A 21,795-nucleotide genomic window follows, 5' to 3' on the forward strand; every position below is an offset into this window, starting at 1 on the left:
AGTAAAGTGACCCAGAAAACATTGAATGAGCAGGTTATGGAGGAAAAATAAAGTAGTGGGGAGATAACTAAAATATTTGCTGCTCCCATAAGAAACTGTCTGTCTTCATCACTTGAACTCTGCGACTTGATTGGGATTTGGCCTTGTGAAAAAATGACTATCTATTATGTAAGAGAATGTCAAGAATAAAGCTGATACTTTGTATATCATGTCAATTAAGGGATGTGGCAGTATTTGACAGGAAGATCAACATTCTTTCAATAAATCAACTTTGGTCTTAAATAAGTTATCCAAATACCAAAATATTCCATTTTAAAATAAATCCCTTCCTAAAATGCCAACTTAGGACTTAGATAGAATATCTTTTCATTCATTATATAGCAAAACAATATCATTTTATTGGCTAGACCCCTTCATGTGCTTTTGCATTGTTTGAGTTTTGTATTTTATATTTTGGATTGTTTTATTTTACTTTGGATTTTATTATTCTATTTTATTTGTATTTTAAATTTAGGACTGTATTGATATATAGAACCAATTTTTATAAATTGTAGATTATTTGTAATCAGCCTAAAAAAGCAAAGTGAAAATTTGAAGACTATTTGGATAAAATATCCTTGCATATGTGAACAAGATTTGTAGAAAAATAAGTTGATAATTGGTGTATTAGCTATATTACCAAGTAAGTCTTTTTTCCCTCAGTTGGTTATATGACTTCCATACTAATCTGATTTGGCAAATAAGCAGCAGAAATAATGAGTTATCAGATTGTGTCAGTATATTCAAAGAGTACCAAAGGGTCAGGTGGTGTCCAGATCCAAGCTTTTGACAGTTTGATCTCAATTCAATGCTAGTCCCCTGAAAAGTGACTATGAGTGTATGTGCATATTTATGTTGTATGAGGTCCCTTGTCTCAGGATTCCAAGACCCAAATCAAGATGGAAAAAGTAAAACCAGACAATTATAGGAGCTGGGTATGGAGATGGAGGAGGACTTTTATAAATTCAAAGCCATTGGGGATGGCCAAATGCCAAATCACCAAATAGCAAAATCATGTCTAGCTGCATTTATTAGCATTTCTATGGAAAGAACAAGAAACCAAGTAACTGTCATCTCCAAATACCCATGTGGAGATTGTGGCAGTGATGACCAGGGCTGGAACTTGTGTGAACAGATATTACTTGCTCCACTTTCACAAGTACTATAAAAAAGAAAAAAAGCCAGTACCTTTGGTTGTTTTCCACTAGACCTATTCCCTGATCTTGGACTCAGAATACTTTTTTCCTCTGATAGCAAAGAGAGGTTATACTAAAGCCTAGAGTCATGGACCTCGGTGAAACAGTGAATGCCTCCATCCTGGTCCTACAGGTATCTCAAGGTCTTTCTCTCCCACTATACAGATAAGGACGTCATGAATCCACCCATCAGTCATCTCCTGTCTTCACTTCATCTTCATTCAGCTTAGATTACATATTCCATTATCTCACTCCTGTTTTCCCAAACATCAATCTCTTTTCTTCTATCATGATGAACTTAACCATTCTTTACATTTCCATGGAGCAAGTGAGCACTGCCCAGGGAAACAAAACAAGCAGGTTGGAATGATAATATTGTCAATTTGTGTTCACCAAATAAAACTGCTTAAACTTTGAGCTACATTTCCCTATTCAGCTAATTGTTCCACTTTCCTCAATAGCAATTTCAGACATTTCCATTCCTCCCAGACTCCCAGCCACTTCTACTTCACCCTACTCAGCAGAGTTACAGAAGCCTACATCCAATAGAAAAATAAAAGCAATTTTTAACTCCCTCAACCTCCCACCATTAAACTTTAAGAGCTCCCCAAATCTTCAGCCATCCTCCTTTTTCCCATGTTAAAATAGAGGAAGCATTCTTTCTCTAGAGCTTCTTAAACACACACACACACACACACACACACACACACACACACACACACATTTCCTCAATCTTTAGCCCACTGTATTACAATTTATTAGAGTGATTTATTGATGTGGCCCCCTCAAATAAATCACTTCAAGAAAACTCTGTTGCCTAAGGAAACCTATGGAATCTCAGTTTACTAAATTACTGGATTTTTCAGCATTAACCTTTATTTACTGAAATTCTCTTGGTTTTCTTCTTGTATTTCTTTACCACTCAGTTTTATCGCCAGGCTTTTTCTCTTAAAGACTTTTAAACATCATAGTTCCTAAGTATTTTCCTAGTTTCCTCTCTTCTCAACCTGACTTCCTCCCCACATGATTTTATCCAATTCCTGGACTTTAATCAATATCAATAAACATAATATTCCATAGTAATATACCCCACCAAGAATTTTTTCCCTGATGTAGAGACCTATAAAATTATGTCTACTTCATACATACACTTGGATTTTTCAGAGGCATTTCAAATTCTATATGGCCCAAACTGAACTCATAACTCTATCTTTCCCTAACCCTTTTTGCTCTTCACAATCTTCAATATAGTTGCATCACCTCCAAGTAGTCCTCAAGTCAGAAATTTAGAAGTCCTTCTTGATATATGATCTCCCCCAACAAATTATTATGATCTATCCACTTAACTTTCTTTATCACTGGAAGTCAAAATTTCTCCCCATCTCTGTCCTACTCATGTTTCTCTTGAGCTACTGCAGTAGCCTTCCAACCAGCCTAACTTTATTCAAATTCATGTTGAATTAATTACTCGATAATTGAAAGAGTGAATGAATTGCCCCAGTTATCACTGTTGGAACTATTTACTCCCTGCCTAGGAACTAACTTCTACTCAAAGATCTGGGACCAATTAATTTCTTTGTATTCATAACAAATGTTGTGGCTTTAAGCCCTACTTAGTACCTCCTTTTCTTGATATTATATAATCCTTGTCCCATGGAAATGCAGAGAAGAGAATGGTTGGGCTCATCATGATGCAAGAAAAGAAATTGAGGTTTGGAGGACAGTGACTGAGATAATGGAATATGTAATCTAAGTTGAATACAGATGGAAGTGAAGACATGAGATGACTGATGGATAATGACAAAGATGAGAGCTCGGTGAGCTGAAATTCACAACAAAGCAAAAGAAAGTAAAGTTGTTGTGGAAATGGTTGCATAAGCAATCTGGAAAGGCAAGAAGTGTGTGTTGGAGAAGGGATGTTTCAATAAATAGTTTTGGAAGTGTGAAGAGTCCAGCGTGGCTGCAAGACTTTCACTGTGACAGTGAAGGTAGTAGGATGTTGGGAGGTGGGGGATTGTAGGTGACTGCGAGGCCCACGTGGATGTGATGGTGTGATGGTGTGATTAGATGAATGAGGATTGGAGAAGATGTTATACACCCTGAGAAGCAATAGAAATGGAGAAATCTGTGGGCAAGGCACCAAAGTCTTCAGTGAAGTGGATTCCACAAGATCAGCTAATACTATCCAGAAGAAAACATATAGTGCAGTATAGCTGGGAAAATAAAGTATGATTTCACAAGCTCGTAGTTGAGAATTGGTCTGAAAATGGAGTTTGTGTTTTGTTAGTTACTTGTTTCAGGGGGCTGCAGAAGATGTAGTGACACAGAAGAGCAAGTCGGAGGAAACAGAAAAAAGTAATGATTATTAAACTGACATCAAAGAGTTAGACCATTGTGCTGTAATCATAGGAAGTTGAAGAATGTTTGACCTAAAGCATTTAGGGCTAATCCTATATTTAGCCTTTGCTTATTTATACATTTGGAAAACAGAAAAAAAAGTGAGAGCCAAAAAGTATTATATGCAAGTAATTATGCAAATATGAATGAATAAAAAGGATTTCAGTTTCAGCCAAACCAAACAGAAAACACACCATCAACAACAACAACAAAAAAAAGCAATGAAAAATTAATAAACATAAAGGAACTGGAAAATTAAAAAAAAAGAAAGGTGAACGAAGACTGGTTCTTGTCCTTGATGTACTCATAATATATCTACCATTTCTGTGAAGTTTTTTCAAAATAATAAGAATATATTATAAAAATTAGACACACAGATCAAATTGGCTTCTTTATCAGAATCACCTTTCCATATTTTATGACTGCTTGTTTTTATTTTCAAGGATATAAGCGCCTCCTTTATCTCTCTGACACATTAAATATGTTTATTGTAAAGACCTGGCCTGATTGTTCTATTAACTGTTACTTTGAGTGCGAAATCCATTTGTTGCATTTGTTTTCCCTCTTGCATAAAGTTGGATTTCTCAAATCTATGATAATTAAATTTGTTGTAACTCATTTTTGCAGCATCTTCTATATAGTTTGGACTGTAGCCTCCTGAAGCAGCTCTGGGCTTTGAGCGGTATTTTCAACTGCCTGTATTGGCTGTCTTTTTCTGGTGGTAGCCATGAATTACAGATGCTACCTCCCTTCTGCTATCCTTTTTTTTTTTTTTTTTTATTTTGGCAGGGGTTTCATTTCAGTTTCTTGCTTACTGATATTTCCCCTTCTTACTTTAGAGCATGATATGTACTTCTTCATTTATTTTTATAATCGTTCTATCATTTCTAAGTTGGGCACATGAGATAGAGACTGCAGATGAATGCAGGTTACTATTTTGGAACTAGAAACCTTAAGAAAATTATAAACACACCTGGAAATTTTTCACTAAATGGGATAAGAAACAGAGTTTTGTTAATGTTAGTTTTATTCATGATAAAAGATGATTTGAGAACATACTTATTATTGCCCAATTAAAACCATTCATATGATTGGTCCAATTTTTCTATCATATTATTTCAAATTGTATATAATAGGAATCATGGCATGGACATATTGGTTCCAGAATTCTGCTACATATTGGTAAATTGTGTAATTAGGTTATCTTTTAAGATTTGCTTCCCTATTGAATTATACATTTGGTTTCCCTCCAAAGCAATTTAATTTGATAGATTATTTAGAATCACACTATAATAAAATAAAATAAAATAAAATCAGCTTAAAGTCTAGGAGGCAAGCAACTTAATTAACCCATGACTATTTAAAAATAAATTACATCTAAACTTACAAGGTGCTGTGCAAATCAGAGAACCAAGTGAGCTTATGTATCTCGACACAAACAATATACATCTAATGCATAAAATAATTTATGCTTAAAATTCAGAAATGTAGATAATATTTCAGTTTTTCTCCTCAAAGTATTTATTTTTTTATTTTTTATTACATTTGATTTTTTCCTTCTCATAATGATATTTTATCTATTTCATTAAAATATTATAGGAAGAATCATACAACATATCTTTCTCGAAAGATGCAGCACACTTGGGAAACAGAACTTTAAATAACTATGTAGAAACGCTGAAATGTCATTTCAAAAACTAATATGAAACTTAAGACAGCATAATATAAAAATAGTGGGGTCACCTGGATTCCTTTATATTTTTTTTAAATTCAATTTTATTGAGAGATGTTCACAAACCATACAGTCATCCACAGTGTACAATCAATTGTTCACAGTACCATTATATAGTTGTGCATTCATCACCACAATCAAATTTTGAACATTTTCATTACCACATACAAAAAAGAGTAAGAATAAAAATTAAAGTAAAAAAGAACACCCAAAACATCCCATACCCAACATCCTTCCCTATTATTCATTTACTTTTTGTCTTCATTTTTCTACTCATCTATCCATTCACTGGAGAAAGGGAGTGGGAGCCACAAATTTTTGCAATCACACAGTCACACAGTGTAAGCTTTGTAGTTATACAATCATCTTCAAGAATCAGTGCTACAGGGTTGCAGTTCAACTATTTCAGGTATTTCTTTCTAGCTATACCAATACACTAAAAACTAAAAAGGGATATCTATCTAATGCATAAGAATAACCTCCAGAATGACTTCTCGACTCTATTTGAAATCTCTCAGCCACTGAAAGTTTATTTTGTTTCATTTCTCTTCTTTTGGTCAAGAAGAGTTTCTCAATCCCACAATGCCAGGGCCAAGCTCATCCTCATGAGTCATGTCCCACATTGCCAGGGAGTTTACACCCCTGGGAGTCATGTACCAGGGTGGGAAGGACAGTGAGTTTACCTGCAGAGTGAGCTTAGAGAGAGAGGCCACATCAAACAAAAGAGGTTCTCTGAGGTGACTCTTAGGCACAATTTTAAGTAGGCTTAGCCTCTCCTTTGCAGTAACAAGCTTCATAAGGGCAAGCCCCAAGATTGAGGGCTTGGCCTTCTAGTTTGGTAGTCCCCAGTGCTTGTGAGAATATCAGTAATTCCTCAGTTGGGGAAGTTTAATATTTCCACATTTTCCCCCAGTCCCTCATGGGGGCTTTGCAAATATATTTTTATTCTCTGCCCAAATTACTCTGAGATGTATCAGGGCTTCACACTAATCTGTTCAAACCTAACAGATTTCACTCCCTATTCAGAATTCCATGTAGTTATAGTGTTTGAAAATCTTCAAGATTTTGCACCTAATAAACATCTCTTCCTTTGGTCTCACACAGAAGTTGAAGTTTTAAAACACTGTCAAATATTGTCCTTTACCCTTCAGTCTGATTTACTTTAGTCCTAACCAAGTCCATTTCATTCATATCTCTAATTGAAGTCTGAACTCTTTTTCAGACTTTAACTTCTGATGAACAGGTCTTTTATATTTTTAATTTGAAATCCAGTCATTATATCAAGAAAGACATATAAATGCTGAATGTAAGATATTCCCCAAGGTTTGTTCAAAAATAAAATTGCCAAGCATTGTCCTGGCATTTAAAATACATTGTCTCAGGAGTGTACCTAAGAGGTTGATTTCAAGGGTCAGTTTCTAGTCTAATATATAGAATAAAATTTAAGTGGGAGAGCCTATCAGGGGTTGATGCTAACAATAGCTAAGGTTCAAAGTCATGTGTCCAGGTTAGCAGGTATGAAGTGATTGAACCCAAGAAACTGGGAAGTAGTTGCTTGGGCATACCTGCCCCATACAATGTGCATGTCCTCAGTCCTTGTCAATAAGGTATTTGGTTCATTTGCTTATTTTGTTCTTGCAAATATTTCAGCAATCCACTAGGTTCTGTAGGTTCTGAGGTGTACCAAATATGTTTAAGATTACATTCATCATCTTGAAAAGCTTAGATAATGGTCTTATTGGGAACCAAAACACACATAAAATAATAAAGTACCCACCAAAGGACACTAAAAGATTGTGTAGAACCATCCAGACATGCAAAGCCTAAAGGTACTCATTTAAAGAAAGAAGTTTCCTCATCTAAAGTTAAAGTAAGTTTTGAGATGGACCTTAAAAGAAGTGGAGAATTTAGCTTGGCAGGTATGAAAGAATCTACTTCTCATGTATTTGGAAAGGCATAAATGATATTTTTGCAATATAAATAAGCAGGAAATATTCATAGGATCTTAATGGTACCAGAGTACAGAGATGATATTGGGACGTATTAAGAGATTCATGGGAATGGATAATTGAGCTAGTCATTTGAAGAACTTGATTACCAAGCTGATGTATTTAGACATAAAAGTGGTGTACTGCATAGTTTTTTTTTTTTTTTTTTTGAATATGATGAGAAGGGAGGAAGGGACCAAAAAGTGAAATGCTATTTACTGGTTACTCTTCTGTATCAGTGGCTGTGCTAGTGTATCTGCTCTATTCATCTCATCAAATATGAAGTAGCAATAGTTGTGAACTGAAAGACAACTTAGACTTAGAAACATTAAGTAAATTGCCAAACAGGATTCAAAGTCATGTGTGCTTCCCTCTAAAACCTCGTTCTTTTCCTATAGCATGCCATAAATTTCAGTAGCACACAAACACACATAAGCACGTATAAACATACATATATATGCACATATATATAAACCCTCTGTGAATATGTGTGTGTTCATAACTCTTCCAGTGAAAATATGTACATATATGTTGATATGTGTATTTGTGTATATACATATAAATGCACACACATATATATATATACTCCCTGGAGGAGGTTCATTTATTCATCCATTAGTTTAACAAATATTTATTGAATGCCTAATATATACCAGGCAATGTGGTTGGTTCCTGAGTTAACTTACAGATGTGAACCTAGCCACAGTCTTTCTTCTGGCTCAACATTTGGCGAAATCTGGAACCAACAAACCTCAATGGTAATCTTCTATGTAAAGGAAATCTTTGGTTATTCAAAGGAAATGAGTATCAGTATAATCCTAGAGGTTTTAAGTTTTTATTTTATATGCATGTTTTTTCATACGTTTATTTTATCTTTTTTCTATCTATTCTTTGCTTAGAATTAAAAAAAAACATTTATTTGATAAGACTGTTTTATTTCTAACCTTTAATTAAAACTTATAAAAGGGAATAAAATGAAAAATTAATGTCATGGATCCTTCAGAAGTCCATTCATGTACAATGCCTAATTTTCCCCAATTATTACCATTTGCCTTCTTGTACAGAACATCCTGCAACATTTGCCAAGTACATTTTAGAATCACAATCAAAGAATAAATGTGAACGTCAGTGAATTTTGGCTTGTGTAGACAGCATCTTCAGTAGCAACTTATGGCATTGATTTGCCCAATGGAAGGTTGTTTCCAGAAAGAAAGTAAATGAATCACTGTTATGGGCTAAGTCTTTCTCCATTTGTCACCTTGCATTATTAATGGTGGATTCAGTTCTGCTGGCTAGAATTAGAGTCCTTTAGAGGGTAAAATTAAATTCAAGCAGTTGTTTTATGATTTCCTGTATTACCAATGGTTAATACTATTTCGACCAGATCTTTTCATTTTTCTTTTCCCTATTTTTGAATATATATTTTAATTTCTACTTTTAGCTGATCTTTTAACAGACTAAAAGAGAACTAGTTATGGTGCAGTACTGTAAGTATTGGTTTTTGGAATCAGACATAGCTGGATTTGAATCCTGGATCTATCATTTAAATTTTAGAACTTTGAATATGTTAATCTCTCAGAGGCCCAATTTCCTTGTTTCAAAAATTAGGGATGAAATGACCTATCTCATTAGAGTTATAATAACAATTGAAGAAGATAATCAATGTTCCTAGCAGGGTTCTTGGCATGTAGGAGTTCCTTAATAAATATTAGGCATAATGATTTGTCAGAAACTGTTATGCTAATATAGAAATCAACAACTAATATGGCAATAATTCAGGTTCAAATATACTGACACAGGTCTAAATTCTCTTTACACAAGGAAAAGGATTCTGTTTGTATTTCCTTGCTCTTTCAAATTCAAATTTGTATTCTATTTTTCTATTTAGTGAAAGTTAATTGAACAACTACTACATGTGTGGCAATATACTAAATACTGGTGCTTTATAATTCTAATCCTTAAGTAGCTAATCTATCTGGAAAGGGAAGACAAAGACACATGAAACTGGATAGTGCAAACAGTGCATATCCGTATGTTGAATTGTGTGATAGAGATAATGAATGTATAGGAATTAAAGAGGAGGCAAATGAATGAAGATGAAAATTTAATATAGTCAGGAAAAGATTGACAAAGTACTTAGGTACTTGGCTAGGATCTTGAAAGATAAATACAACTGATATAAACAGCTAGGAAAGCTTAATTGACATGGTTTATGCAAGATTGAATATGTTTATGTTTATTTATCACATATGTATTTCCTATCTATCTATCTATCTGTCTATCTATCTATTTATCCATCTATCTATCCAGCTATCTTTATCTATCTATCCAGAGCAAGAGAGACTAGGAGACCTAGAGAACTTATATTACTTGTCCAGGTTACTGACTACTAGTCAGTGGTAAAGCTTCTGGTGTCTAGGTCCTATCTACTCTTGTCCAATTGCCGTTTTACTGTGATGTGTTGAGTAAGCAAGCTTTCAAAGGCTTCTTGAATTATTCATATGAAATATGGACAATCCTAGCCTATTGCATAAGGCCATTTCTATTTATAGCTATTAATACTATTAAGACATTTTTAAATATTCAGATGTCTCAATATTCCTGCACAATCACTTTCAGTAGTGTGCTGGAGCCAGATCCTACAAGCTCATGAAAGTCAATTGTTTGCCTTGCTTCCCAAATACAAGTTTGGTGATGTCACATTGGTAGCTTGAAACCAGCCATGGTGGCAGTGTTTACACCACATGAATCAGCAAATGCTGCAAATCAGGGCTTTTTATTTCTTTTCTGGAGAGCCAGTTATAAAACACTTACTAGAACACCACATGTTGGAATAGTGAATTCAAGACAATTCCACTGTTTAAATAGCTTAAAAATATGAAATTGTGTGTTTTAATGCTATATAAATGGACTTAGAGTTGTGCAGAGGTCAAAGAAAGGACATGTTCTTCAAATGGAAGTAGGAGAAATTGAGGAATTATTAGTATCTACAGAAAGGTTCTCTCATAAGTAAGAGGAATAGTCTTTTGAAATACAATGCATATGGAGTTTGCTATTACAGTAAATTTTATCTATGTATTTTGCACAAATTAAAAAGAAATAGTCTACCAAAAATGGATAAATTTTATCCCAAGAAGGCAAGGCTGTTCTTATATCATAAAACCTAAATATCTAATCTGTTATCCTTAATTGATAAAATACGAAAATAATGATTATTTTAATTGATGAGGATAGAGAATTTAGCTAAAAATTAAAAATTGTTCACGGTGGATGATTGTATGGTATTGGAATGTATCTCTATAAAATTTCAGGGGAAAAAAATGAGCAGAGGGCCACAAGTGTTGGAAAAACCTTGGAGAGAGAGATGTATGTGTTCACTGTTGGTGGGTAAGTAGAATGGTGTAGCCTATCTGGAGGACAGTCAGGTGGGCCCACAAGAAGCTAGGTATGTGGGGGTTTCAAGGTCCTACAACCTCAGTATGGGGTATGTGCTTGGAAAATCAGAGAGCAGGGACACGAATGGACTTTTATGCACTGGTATAAATGGTGACAGTGTTCACTATCTGCAGTGGACGGAGGTGGGTTGGGAGTGCATTGACTGATGCACAGAATGGTGAACTGTGGTATATGTATACAATGGAAAATTGAGTGGCTACAAGAAGAAATGAAGCTGTGAGACATGCAACTGGGTGAATGGATCTTGAGCACAGCATTTTGAGTGATGCACACCAGAAATGAGAGGACAAACATAATGTCTCACTAATATGGACTGACTATAATGTGTAACTCTGAGATCTGAATCTTAGAGGATAGCTTATCAGGGAAATGCTTATTGTAATGGTCTCCAGATTGTAAGCTCTTATAGCAGTCCCATCTATTCCTGAGTTGTAATGTTTGTCTCTAAATTCTGAGATGCTAAGCTCCTTGTGTATAACCTGGTTGGTCTCTGGAATTTTGGGTATCTGTGACACATGAGACTCGGAGCTAGAACTTGGTGGCTATGAATGGCAGTATTACCCAATACTGCAGCTGTTGAAAGAGCTGAAAAAGAATTCAGACTTTAATTAGCAATATGAACAAAGAGTTCTGGTTAGGACTAAGGCAAAGCAGACCTAAGGGTAAAGGACAATACTGACTGGGTCTTAAAACTAAATTTTTGTGTGAGACCAAGGGAGGATGTATTTATCTGGTGCAGGATCTATATTTTCTGTAGCTCACTAGATAATCTAACTTGTACCATCTGTTTGTTTGAACACCATAGGTACAGGGAACGGTGAATGGGAAGTGGGATTTGGTGAGTTTGTACAGACTGGGTAAAATCCCAACACACTCCAGAGTTATATGGGCAGAAAGTATAAGTGTATTTGTGGACCCCCCTCCCCCAGGAGCTGGGGAGAAATGCCGAAGTGTTGGACTTCCACACCTGGGCAATTGCTGATTTTCTGGCAAACATTGAGGACTGCCAATTTAGTGGGCTGAGCCCTCAGTCTGGGGGCCTTCCCTGTGAGGCTAGTTGCTGCAAGGGAGAGGCTAAGCCCACTTATAATTGTGCCTGGGAGTCCCCTCCAAAGAGCTTCTTTGTTGCTCAGATGTGGCCCCTTCTCTCTCTAAGCCCACTCAGCAAGTGAATTCACTACCTTCCTCCCTATGTGGGACGTGACTCCCAGGGGCGTGAATCCTCCAGGCAATGTGGGAAGTGACTCCTGGAGATAAGCCTGGACCCAGCACTGTGGGACTGAGAGGAGCTTCTTGACCAAAATGGGGAAAAGAGATGAAGCAAAGTAGGGTTCCAGTGGCTGAGAGATTTCAAATGGAGTCGAGAGATCATTCTGGAGGGTATTCCTATGCGCTATATAGATATCACCTTTCAGTCTTTTGTGTGTTGGAGTGGCTGGAGGGAAATATCTGAAACTGTCAAACTGCAACCCCATAACTTGATCCTTGAAGACGATTGTATAACTATGTAGATTGCATAGTGTGCCTGTGTGACTGAAAACTTGTGGCTCACACTCCCTTTATCCAGTGTATAGACAGATGAGTGGAAAAATGGGGACAAAAATTAGATGAAGAATAGAATGGGGCGGAGGGGATGGAAATATTTAGGTGTCTTTTTTTGCTTTTATTTTTATTTTGGAGTAAGGGAAAGTTTCAAAAATTGACTCTGGTGATGAACGTACAACTGTATGATGGTGCTGTGAATAATTGATTGTACACTGTGGATGACTGTAGGGTGTGTGAATATATCGCAATTAAACTGTATTAAAGAAAGTAAAGGAACAATGGGGATGTTTTGGATATTCTATTTCATTTTAGTTTTCATCTTATTTTTTGGAGTAATGAAAATGTTCAAAGTTTGACTGTGGTAATGAAAGCACAACTATATGATGATACTGTGAACAACTGATCGTATACTTTGAATGATTGTATGTTATGTGATTATATCTCAATAAGATTGCGTTTTAATGAATTAGTGACAGGAAATAATAGGATAACACATATGCAAACTACATATAGAATGATTTAATATGTTCTTTTGCATAGGTAAATAATAATGATAAAATATACTAATTCAACACAATTGACAAAAAAAATGTGATATTTTATATAATAAGATTCAGACCTGGGAGGATAGGCTGAAAATGTTAACCATGCTTAGTTGACAGAGGTTGCATGATGGGTGAATTTACATCTTGTTTACAATTTTCTATGTCTTTTCCATTTGCCCACAGTAAACTGTTTAGATTATGTAGATAATGAAAACTCTGAGCATAAAATATACTGGAGATTAGACCTCATTCACAACAGCAAAAAAAAATTTATTCAAGAGTAATTTTAGTTAGAAAAAATGAGATTAAAGTTACAATCAGGTAAATTCTAAATAAAGAAGATGGAGAAGGAGACGGAAGAGAAAGAGAAGAAGAGGAAGAACAATAAAAGGTAGTAGGAGGAGATGGGGAAGAAGAAATGGTTAAATACATTTTAACACGTAAACAAAATGCAAAATCATATAATCATGTAAATTTTTTATGAAGAGTTTACTACCTGGGAAATAAGTTATGATAGTAAGAACACAGAATATAAAATTTTTATGAAAAATGATGTGAATTTTATTAAAGTATTGGCATGGGAAGAACTAGAAGGAAATTAAACAATACTTCAACAGCAATTGTTTCTAAGTGTTCTGATCACGTGATTGTTTTTTTTTCTATTTACATTAAAATATATTTTCCAAAATTTTAAAGTAAGCATAAATTACTTTAATATTCTTTTAATATTTATAAAATAAAATGCTACATATTTCACTTTCTCAAATGTCTCAGGACTTGGGCAGGAATACTCCCCCAAACACACTACATCCTTGACTGTCCGTCTAACAGGATACATCTTGTTTGTTTCCTTCATTGCGCTTACCATGATAGGAAGTGCATATTCCTCTACTTATAAACATGTTAATTTTCTCTCTCTCCCACCTGTCATAAGCTCCAAGAGGGCAGGGATCTCTTATTGGTTTTATTCACTAATATGTATCCACTGCCTGGCACAGTGACTGGCACCTAAGTAGCACTCATTAAATATCCTTAATGAGTAAATATGTAAACCAGAAAAGAGAAATTATAACATGTTTGGTAACATAATTTAAAATTTATGAGTATAAAATAAAAATGGATTTTTAGAGGCAAAAAGGGAATATGGATGCAGATTCTTCCATCACCTGGAAATGGGCTCTTAGTGCCCAGGTACTTTTCTTTTCAATACTCTCTCATTACCACTTTTATAGATATTTGCCTTTCTTAAACCTGAGCTAGTAAAGTATGTAAAAGGAACACAACAAAGTTTAACCAGGCATTCACCCTCAGTGATTGTGCTGGCTCTGAACTTGCAGGACTGTGAGAGTAAGTGTCTCCTTAAGTTTTGCACCCTAGGAGCCTCACAAGCCTCACTCCAGTAACTCTGATAAATAGAAGATCTGAAATAATGACCTTGACAACTGAAAAAGAATAACTTGGGAAGAAAGTATATCAGTGTTCCTCCAACACTTTCTAAAGGAGAATGTTCTATCATTTCAGACAGCTGCCCTACATAGCTGAAGGACAAAAGGGTGCGCCTCTAAGCTCTCTCAGCTTGTTAACCATATTCTTCATGGATATCCTTCCTCCTACAAATTCCCTTGTCTCTTTGGCTTTCTGCCAAATCCACATTGCAAAAATTCTATGTTGGATTTATCTACTTCCTTTGCTCCAATTCCACACTGACCAAGCTTGCTGTTGCCACTATATATCTCTGCTATTTAGTGTAGCTGGTCTTCAGTAGTTTGACTGTTCAGGCCAGAGAATACAAACAGGAGGTCTTGGGTCCCAATGCAGTTCATAGATACTATTTTTGGCCTTCACAATGTTTAATGTTTACTTCCAACATTTAAAAATTAGCAGCTGCACATAAAAAATCCAGATGTATGCAACTTCCAAAAGCCAGGAAATCTATCAACAGTGCACTCTCTTTTAACGTGTGGCTTCAGTAAGCTGAAACTTTCATACCATTCCATTGAAACATCTTTTGTAGTGCAGTCAATGAGCTTCCTCTGACAAAACCAAGGGTTCCTTCCCAGTTTTCAACTAATTGAAGACATCTGCAGTGCTTGTCAAAGCGACTCACCCCCTACTTCTAAAAAGCTCTGTTAAATATTCACAATGAGATGCAGAGATCTCTCTCATCTTTCTACCAAGCATAAATTACTGCTCATTCCATCCCAGGGAACACAGGACCCACAGGAATGCCCAACCCTTCTTCAGTATGCATATGGATAAAACACCTTACCCCAAGAAAATGATCCTCCCCACATGCTGATCATCCCTTAAACTAGCATTTTTATTTTACATTCCATTCACTACTCTTAAAAAAGGGTATGTCTCCTGGCTTCTAAAATTTGCCCCTTATTGGGATGGGGAAATGCCCTAACATGTGTCCTGTAGATGTGACAATAACAAGCATTCTGTAAATAATAAAGCCTGTTACCAAAATAACTTTGAGAAAATTTTAGTTAAGCATAAATGAAGAGATTTCAAAAGGATTTATAAGAGTCTTTAAAATGCTAATAATTAAGTGACTCCTAGAGTTAAGGACAGAAATTACAGAGCTGGAACCCTGGGCCTTGAAAAAATTACTTAATCTTTCCTATCCTTGAAAAAAAATTACCTAATCATTTTATGACCTTAGTTTTCACATCTGTAGAATGCTGATATTTAACGTCCACACCTCACAAAATTATTGTGAGAATAAAGATGATAATCCACTAAAAGCACATCTCCAGATGCCTGCACAGAGTAAGCATTCAGTCTTACTAGTGGTTATTCTTATTTTCATTATCGCTATTGTTATTATTCATTGTGATCATTTAAAAGAATATTTGAGTTTCCAACTTGTCAGAAATATATTTGAACATAAAACTCTTACTAAAAAACATTAGCATCTGTAAGAATAGAATTGTATGGTAAACAGCTTGGGAAAGCTGGGTGAGAGTAAAGTTTATATACTTGGACAGAATTTTTTTTAAGTTTCTATTTGAAAAAATTTTAAATGAATAAACATTGTTATAATAGGAGTGTTTATAGCATCTGTGATGGTTTAAAGCTGTATGTACCCAGAAACCTATTCTTAAATTTAATCCATTCCTGTGGGTGCAAAGACATTGTAAGTAGGACTTTTGATGAGGTTGCTGCAGTTAAGGTGAAGCTCACCTCAATTAGGATGGGACTTAATCCTATTACTGGAGTCCTTATAAGAGGAATGACATTCAGACAGAGAGAGAAAGCCACAGGATGCAAGAAGCTGAATCCAGAAGAGAAGGGAGAGACCAATAGACACTGCCATATGCCTTATCATGTGACAAGCTAAGGAACCCAAGATCACTGGCAGCCAGCTCCAGATATCCACAGTCTTTGAAGAGAAAGCATAACCTCGATGATGCCTTGATTTGGGCTTTTTCCCAGCCTCAAACCATGAGCAAATAAATTCCCATTGTTCAAGGTAAACAATTTCATGGTATTTGCGTAAGCAGCCTAGGCAACTAAAATAGCATCTTATAGACACTCAGTTATAATTCATCAATATGATCATTACAAACAATTTGGGAGTATCTGTGTAAAATACATTGGCAGTTCCACATTTTCAGTTATTGATTTTTAGAGGCAAAAAACTCTGACCAATAATATTCTTTGAAATTTGCTCTTCAACTATTTGTCAAATTGCAGTTAGAAAGTTATCACTTCTATGTATATATGTTATATGCTACAATAAAAAATAATTTAAAAAACTAAAATATATTGGCAAATTTCTTTCTTGGCCACAAGTTGTTAATTACTTGGTGTTCTTCAAAGGGAAGGCTCGTTCTGTAATGCATATGAAACCCAAAAGTTACTGACCCACCAGTCTGTGGGTAGTGGGTACCAATGTGTTTATTTTGACATTTTATTCCAAATTTCATTAGTTGTTACTCCAGCTACAGAACTGAAATGTTCCCCTATTTATTTTTTTACTGTGGGATGTTCCCCCACATTTCAGCAACTTGGAATGTTCTCCCATTTAATTTTGAGAACTTGGAAAGTTTCAGCAATTACAAGGCCTGCAGATTCCGCCATTAGAACATCCTGTGTCCCACTCAAAGTGAGCATTTAATGGAAGGTGCTGGTCAGTGGGCCTGGGGAATGGACCTCTCTCAAACTAAAAAAATTTGTGAGGAGAGGCTAAGCCTACTTATAATTGTGCCTAACAATCTCCCCCAGAACACCTCTTTGGTTGCTCAGATGGAGCCTCTCTCTAAGCCAACTTGGTAGGTAAACTCACTACCCTCTCCCCTACATGGGATGACTCCCAGGGATGTAAATCTCCTGGCAATGAGGGCCATGACTCCCAGGGATGAGCCTGGTCCTAGCATCATGGGATTGAGAAAGTCTTCTTGACCAAAAGAGAGAAGAGAAATGAAACAAAATAAAGTTTCAGTGGCTGAGGGATTTCAAATGGAGTTGAGAGTTCATTCTGGATGTTATCCTTATGTGTTATATAGATATCTCTTTTGAATTTTAGTATATTGGAATAGCTAGAAGGAAATATCTGAAACTGTTGAACTGTAACCCAGTAGGCTTGATTCTTGAAAATGATTGTATAACTATGCAGCTTACTTGGTGTGACTGTATGATTGTGAAAGCTCTGTGTCTCACACTCCCTTTATCCTGTATGGAACGATAAGTAGAAAAATGGGAACAAAAATTAAATGACTAATGGGGGGGGTGGGAGATGGGATATTTTGGGTAGTCTTCTTTACTTACAATTTAATTCTTATTTTTATTTATGTTTTTGGAGTAATGAAAATGTTCAAAAATTGATTTTGGCAATGAATACACAACTATATGATGGTACTGTGAACAACTGATTGTACACTGGATGATTGTAAGGTACGTTAATTTATCTCAATAAAAATGAATTGGAAAAAAAAAAGAGTGAACACTGTAGAAAATAGAGAGGCAAAGTTGAAAATAGACAAACAGAACCAGTGGAAGGGCCTGAGAGAAAATAATCACAATTCTACACCGATCATGGCAAATAGTTCTTAGTTCATATCCTGATAATTTTCATTTTTAAATTTTCTTGGCTCTAGTTGTGATTTAGCTGCCATAGTTACGGCAGGGTTGCTTTAAGCCATCTAGGGATTTCAGATTGTGAAATCCCCAGGGATAATTCTAAGATGAAGGTCAGTTTCCTGTACTTTTATTGTTTCCCTGTTTGGTCCCCATAGACCCAGCCTGCTTCTCCTTTCTTTTTGACTGTTGACACCCCACTCTCTTTCTCATGGGGCTTCTCTCCCTCCCACACTTGTCTTGTCAGTAGCTTTCACTCTCTTCAGCTCAAAATTTTCCTGGTGCCCTCAAAGATAAATGCATGCCTTTTTGGTTTTATGGCTTTTACTTTAAATCCCTCTGTGGAAGAAGCCAGAAGATAACACACTAACAAAAATAGGGAAATGCAAAGCTTTAAGAAATCTTATGAAGTTCATAGAGTCATTGCCAATGGTTTCTGTGCACAAAGCATCTTCACCCTGGCAAAGAAGGAGAGACCCTGGACTAAAATATGGATCTAAAAGATGTTCATTCAGATGCCCACTGGAATCTAATATGTGCTTGTGAATAACTAGAAAGTGGTGCTGGCAGACCTTTTCCAAAGTTGGCCACAACAATATCTCCCATCTACATGCTTTTCTATGATGCTATGTGATGTTGCATTCTCTTTTCAAGAAGTAGAGCCTTGGCTTTTCCCTTTGAATCTGGATGGCTTTGTGACTGACCCTAAAATTATAATACGACAGAAAAGTGACTTCCAAAGCTAGATCATAAAAAACAATGGAACTTCTGCCTTGTCTACTGGGGCATTTTTCTTTTTTTTAATGGAAACTTCAAAGGTCTGACTACCCTGAGGCCACTATACTGTGAAGAAACCCAAGCCACATGCAGAGGTTTTGTGACAGTGCTCCAGTTGCCAGACCCAGCTGAGGTCCCAGCCTACAGTTAGCATCAACTGTCCACCACGTGAATGAAGATGCCTTCAGATGATTTCAGCCCCTAGCCTCAGAGCACCCCTCCCTCTGTTGTTTATTCTTACCAGTTAGGCCTCCAGCAAGACAAGAGGGGGCAGAAACAAATGATTTCCTCGATGACCTGTCTGGAATCCTGACAGATTCCACAGGCAAATAAAATGGTAAGTTTTCAAAGCAGGAGGGGTATTGCACACCCCTCTTTTTTTAATGAAGTAACAATAACCAGAATATGGTTGGAGCTCATTTAGTTCAAATATATTGCTTTGAAGTGATTGTCCTTATTCCTGTGCCTTGATCCCTGATGCTGATCCACTTTTTATTCCAAAGCCAGGCTTTCAGCTTTCCATCATCTCATAGCCTTCTAATATAACCCCTTTTCATTTAATTTATATAAGGTTGTTTTCTCATGCTTGCAACCAATAAGTCCAAGCTGATTCTGTATTCCTTTGCACTCATGCTGTACCGGTAAAGTCCAAACGCTAAGAAGCATGCTTCTAGTAATGGAAATACAAGTCTGTCTCCCCCAAATCTCTATTCCTGCAAGTGTTGCGTTAAAACTTCTGGCAGGTTACAAGTTAGATAGCACAGCTATCTAAAGGAAGTGAGACACCGAACAGACGCATTTTAACAAGGAACAAGGAGGAAAAGAAAAATCACCAAGAGCCAGATTAGATAGTGTTTTAAATTTTGTGTACAAGGGTCTTGTCCAAAGTTGATAGCTGAAGTTTCCAGAAATGAATTGGAGCCCCTGAATCTGTTAAGAATTTATTTTCCACCTAATGCAATAGACTTGCAAATGTCTCAGTCAACTAATATATGGGCCCCTCTCAAGGAAAAAAAGACTTCTCATATTTGCTCTATTCTCTTAAATGGTTTATTTGATATGTGCAAACATAAAATCAGATGTGGCCCAGTGCTATCAGCCCCCATTGGCTCAGCACAAAATAAGCGGCCTCCCGTGTGCCAGTCTTACCCACCTCCCACCCCACGATGTATGAGTGACATACTACAGCGGGTGGCAGTGTGACGGACGGCCATATTTCCCGGTGCGACCCAAGTCATCCACAACGCAAAGTTCACAGGAGCCCGTTCGCCGCATGGACCCGCGCAGAGATGCGGGTGCCTAGACGCCTTGCTGCCAAACCCGACGGCCTGGCCCCGCATGCCCGACACCTCGCAGTTGGCGGGGATGTCTCAGAAACCGAACTTGACGCGCACAGGCCCGCCACCTCCCTCAGCGCTACAGTATGTGTCCAGCCTCCTTCCACCAGCATGGAGACGCCCTCAGGCCACCGCCTGCTGCTGCATGATTACCGGCGGCAATCCCTTGGCTACACTCAGGGAACTGGGAACAGCCGGGTGCCCCACAGGAAAAAGGCTGAGCTGCTGGACAACATCCGAAGAGCTGGGGAGAGACATCAGACCCGCTTAAGCGGAGCGAGAGTGCGAGGGAGAGACTGACAGGAGGCATCATTCACGCTAATGGGCTGGTGCGGGAATGCTTGGCTGAAACGGAAGGGAATGCCAGACCCTCGCTGCCTTGTTAGCTTTGAAGGCTTTATATCTTTTTACAACATGAGAAGTTACAGTTCATCTCCCCTTTCAGATGCTAACAGTTTTGTTTTGTTTTTCCTCCCCTTTTCCCTCCCATGGTTCGCTGGGCTCTGAACCTACAGACTTTAAGAAAAAAAAATTGCAGTTGATCAGGATTTGTGTTTTAAATAGAAGTACCCAGTTTTTTTTTCTTGTTGTTGTTTCCTTATACGTTAAACACACACACACACACACACACACACACACACACACACACACACACAGAAACGTTACCTATCTTACAGAAAGCTGTAGTTCGCCTCCAAGATACCAGTATCTCCGTTTAATGTTGTCTTTTTGAAAACATTATGTTACCATTGTTCTTTGTTTCTTTTCATAAATTAATACAAACTAAGGATTCGGTTTTTAATAAATACTGACAACATGCTTTACTTAGTAGTTGGTCTCACTTTGCATCCAGTGTAGATTCTGCTTAATATAACTTCTTTTTTGCTTAAGATTTGCATGACTACTAGCGAATTGAGATCAGTTAAAAAGTACACAAGTTATGTAGACAGAAGAAAGAGCAAAGTAGTTTACCTAAAATGAACCCTAAAATTTTTCATACTGAGACTGTATGTAGGTTCTGTGTTTCCTTGTAAGTTGATCAAAACATCCGGCAAAAAATGATTAAACCTGTTTGCATCTTCATATGCATTTATTATCTGATGTCATGATGCTTATTTTCATTAAAAAAACTAAATGTAAACGTATGCTTTTATTGCTATTATATAACTATGAAAAAAGCAAATTTTAAAGTTGAATATAAAGAAAATTATCGGCCCACTTAAATTTATCCTACAAAATGTTAATTTAATGGGCTAAATTCTGACGATGGTACTTTGTGACCTGTTCTGCTCCATGTCTGTACTTCAATGTGCCAGAGGAAAATATAATTCTGCCAAAATGTGATACTATAAATTCTTTGTGTCATGTGTCATGATGCCATTTGGTGTGAAGTTTTATTCACATATTTAATCGGTCTCTTTTTTCTCAATAGTCCCTGTACATAAGAGTATTCATCAGTGATCACAAACCTGAATTTAAACCTAGGCACCACACTTCTCATGAAGTGTTCATTTATAATATTTTCATGTAAACATGCCAAATCAGTTGTCCATACATATGTAGATATATTTCTGTATTCTGTTCACGTGATCTACTTGTCTATTGTTACAAGAATATCACACTGTCTTGATTTTTATTATTTTTTTTCTGTCACTTCTTCCCTCCTCTCCTCCAGATTTACAACTACATGTATGTTAG

At 36.5% G+C, this 21,795-nt stretch overlaps 1 pseudogene; it reads left to right on the top strand.

Moving 5' to 3' along the window:
* The first annotated feature begins 20,125 nt into the window (after positions 1-20,125).
* On the top strand, positions 20,126-20,483 carry LOC119530253 (annotated as a pseudogene).
* Positions 20,484-21,795: the final 1,312 nt, after the last annotated feature.

The sequence above is a fragment of the Choloepus didactylus genome, chromosome 3, assembly GCF_015220235.1.
Source record: "Choloepus didactylus isolate mChoDid1 chromosome 3, mChoDid1.pri, whole genome shotgun sequence".
NCBI classification, from domain to species: Eukaryota; Metazoa; Chordata; class Mammalia; order Pilosa; family Megalonychidae; genus Choloepus; species Choloepus didactylus.